Below are 4,297 nucleotides of genomic sequence, written 5' to 3'. Positions count from 1 at the left end.
ATATTATGATGTTGTTATTGTAACATTATGACTTTATTCTCGTAATATTATGATGTTATTGTAATATAATGACTTTATTCTCATAATATTATGATGTTATTATTGTAATATTATGACTTTAATCTCATAATATTATGATGTTATTATTGTAATATTGTGACTTTATTCTCATGTTTAAAAAAATCTTGTATTGCCCTTGTATTGCCCTTATATTTTAGATCTGAATGAAGTGCTCAGAAAGTGCTCATTAGTACTCTGTGAAATCTACTGTAGTATCAAAAAGAATAAAATGTAGCTCTGTACTTGCATTTTTGAAAATAGAGCCTGAAAAATGATTTAGCTTGAATTTAAACAAAATTAGCTTTTCTTATTTATTTCTATTTATTATTTGTTCCAAAATAACCATGAGCAAACAGGAAAAAAAGGCTGTTTTTGTTTTAACTGTCAAACACGGCAAACCATACTATTAAAAATAAATTAATAAAAAATATTGGGTTACTTGACTTCTCGACTACCACTGTTTTGACGTTAATGTGACGTTAATTACAGCACACATACTGTATGAGACACGTTAAATATGCAAATGTGAGAAGAAACTGTGTTTGAGTGATAATACCATTTGAAGCTCATCTAACAGGATCCCATATTCTCTCTGCAGCCATGCAGAGTAATCACTGGAGTTAATGACTCTCTTGAGATGGATGCCACTCTGTTGTAAATCCTCCATCTTGTGATTGTAAACATTGTGGGCTGAGAGAATCATCCTCAAAATGTGATGAATGCAGGAAAATGGCTGAAAGACAATATTCAAGCTGTGCACTTGGGACTTCGGGTCGTGTGTTTTTATGCTTTCGCAAATGGAAATATAAATCATACATGTAGAACTAAACATTAAAGCAATAAAAATGATAAGAAACCCAGCAGAGACAGTTAATCTAGATAGAAAACAAGCTTTGTAGCATAATAATCACAAGCTATGATCTGATCTTTGTTGCTTTTTAGAGCCTTTTACTTTGTGAGCTTCACTTTCATGTGTCTCTGTTGCTTACATAAACCTACATCATGCTGAAACCTGAACATATAACTTATGTTTTAAAGAGTTTGTCGTTTGGATTTCACCTTTTTGGCTAATTGGAGCAAAAGGTGAAGTTCAGGGCATGAATCTGACTGAAAAAGTGAGACAGGATCCATTAAAGAGCAGCCACAGCACTTAGCTCTCACTCACAGCACTCAACCCCTCATTTAGGTCTAACTTCAAGTTTTTATACAGTTTAAATCATTGCAATACAAGCAACAAACTCTCTGAATTCTTCAGACTTATTGCACATTTTCTGCCACATGAAGCAAACGGTTTAGTTTGATGAAATCTGGATATCTGTGTTTTTTGAAATGTCTTTTATCTTTTTGCTTTTGTCAGCATGGTTATGATCACTGATTATCAGCCTGGTGTTATAATTTGCTCGCACACACACAAAAAAAGAGAAAATCTGATAAAAGAAAGGAGGACAACAGTCCGACTTAGATGCAAAGTCTCTTTTTTAAATGTTAATTTAATGTTTTAATGTTGCTCACTCATCCCATGTGGGTATTTGTGTTTTGTTTGTTTCCTCCGTGGATCTGTGAGCCACGACTTTTTCATCTTTTCTGCTTTTTACCTGTGTTTAGGCATTCCAAAGTGCCGAATCACGCAAATGACAGTTACAAAACTTTTTAAGAATAATTCCCAAAAAGATGTTTGAGAAACTGCACTCCAGCTTTGACTATATTCGCTGCGTTTCACCTACCGTTTCATTGAGCTATTTTTCATTTTAATTATGGACACGGCGACCTTGCGCTGACCTCTTCCGGTATTTCATTCCTTGAGATCAATGAGGCTTGAGTGACAGATTCAGCCTCGGGAATTCTCTATAATTTTTATTTACAATTATTAAAACAACGACACCGTTTAATCTGGGACAATGTCGTTTTTTTTTTCTTTTTCTTTTAGATTCCTAACCGGGCTCTGACTTTCAGCTTATTAGGCCCATTATTTTCACTGTCAGACTGTCACAACGTTTCACAGCAGCTAAAACAATTCTCAGTTAGCACAAGAGTGCAGTAAAAAAAGGATGAAAATAGTGACGGTACTCACATGTGATACAAGTTGCGTAGCTTTTCAAATCTAGATGACGTCTTAATGATTAATGACTGAAACACTCAGGCACACCTGCAGCAACGAGCAGGAGTAACAAGGTTAAAGCACACATTCCTAAATCAATGCCCCCCACCCCAATTTTTTTAATTTTTAATGCTTCTTCTCTTTTTCTTTATTTTAAAGCTCTATCTGATGATGCTTTCACTCCTTGGCGTATTATTGCTTTCCAACTAATACCACAGACACTTCATGCTCAAGTATGAGGAGGGATTTAAGAACAGAAATCTAATCTACTATAGTGTGCAATGATGAAATATCAGTGTAATATCTGCTGAGAAAGAAGGGCTTGGGGAACCTCAATGGAAAGCCAGCGCCAGATATGATGGAGCTTTTTTATAATCCCCTTCTTGCTCTCTTCTCCTGTGATGCTCGCCTTTCTTTTCCCATCATCTGAAGGTCTGCACGGGAGGCTGCGGAGGCAGGTGCAGCCTTTGAGTCGTGCATCTCTCAGATCTCCCTCTGCAGCCCCTCTGGTGCTCTGCAGCTTCGTGCAGCTGCTGCTGTTGATTATAGCCCATATGCATGCAGCAGCAGAGTGAAGCAGGGATTTGGATCGCCTCGTGAGGAGGAGGAGGAGGAGGAGGGCACGGGAGGTGGTTGCCGTCAGTGCTAGGCTTTGGTCTTTAATCTGGTGGCACAAAGCTTGAATTTGGTGGGCTTGAGATGAACGGAGCCAGGTTTCTGCAGGATTTGTGTCGACGGCACAAGATCTTCTGAATGTAGGGTTGAAAGCGATCAGGCCCAGGCTGGTTTATGCAAAACACACCAAACAGGGTCAGACAACATTCCTCTGCACCACCACCAGGACTGTCTACTGCCTAGCATGCCTTATTAACTTCACGGCTCCAACCAGCCGTGCATGTGCCTTCACCAGTGCTGGAATAGAAACAGCACCATCAGCACTTTGTCTCTCCACTCCGTTTTGTTGCAGCGTGAGTGTGTGTGTGCGTGAGGGAAGTCGACGATTGTGGGTCGACGTGTTAACAAAACAGAGTGCATCCCCCCTCTCTGTGCTCCTCTGTCTTTGTCTCTGCACCTCTACTGCCCTGTTAGTGAGTCTGTTTGTGTCCAGCCAGCAGTCCTGAGAGCGAAAAGCTTCATCAGCTGAATTACTGGAAGTTAGCTGTCTCAGTCGATTACATCTCACCGGACAGGACACACAAAGCTGGAGCTGCAGCTGCCTTTCATGTGCTCCTCTGTCCTGCCATCTTGTCGTTCTTCATTTAGTCTCCTCGATCCTTTTACTTCCCTTGTTCTTGCACAATTTCCCTTCGACACCCGTCTGCTGAGCCACTAATCCACAGACATATGCAGCAAATTACATTATCTATTGTGCRTGTCAGCTTTTAGTTGCCCTTTACACATGGAGGGTGTTCTCTGGAAAAATGAGCTCCAGAGAAATTTGGTTTTACTCGTGTAAGTAAGCTAAAGCTTCGAACTGGGAAAACTGGAAGGAGAAAGGGGGGAGAGAGGACAAGGAGACCCCGAGGTCCTCATAAGCTCTGATCTCTTTTCTGTCTTATTCCTCCTTTAGATGTACTCACAGGTTCTTCACAAGGGCAGCACCGTCAATAACAAACTCAACAGCTGAACCCTCACATGAACTCCCTCTGCTTTCCTTTTACAGTTTAAAAACTGCTTTATTTCAGTTGATGAAATGATAAAAGTTGCATAAAAGTTTTGAGAATATCAAGTTTTTGTTTGTTTAGTGTGATTCAGTGATTGTTTTTTAAATTTATTGCATTTTTTCTTAACAGTCAAACTAAATTCCTGCTTTGCAAGCAGCTGTTTTAATACGTTTGAGGCAAATAATGTCGTTGATGTGAAATACTTCATATCAATTATTCACTTATTTCTTTCTTAAAAACAATTTAAAAAGTTTATAAAAAACCCAAAGTAAATCAATTGTTTATTTAAAAAGGATGAAGAAAAAAATAACAATTTTACAGAAAAGAGCTATAAGAATTATCACCAGAAAACACTACAGTTACCCTTCATAGACAGCAGGTAATGACATGAAATTTTCACCAGATGTTGGTAACAACCCAAGTGATCCATACATACAAAGAAATCAAACCATAAATGTCCAGAAATGAAGTTATT

The sequence above is a fragment of the Austrofundulus limnaeus genome, unplaced genomic scaffold, assembly GCF_001266775.1.
Source record: "Austrofundulus limnaeus strain Quisiro unplaced genomic scaffold, Austrofundulus_limnaeus-1.0 Scaffold321, whole genome shotgun sequence".
Classification (NCBI taxonomy): Eukaryota; Metazoa; Chordata; class Actinopteri; order Cyprinodontiformes; family Rivulidae; genus Austrofundulus; species Austrofundulus limnaeus.
This window is presented reverse-complemented; position numbering follows the sequence as displayed.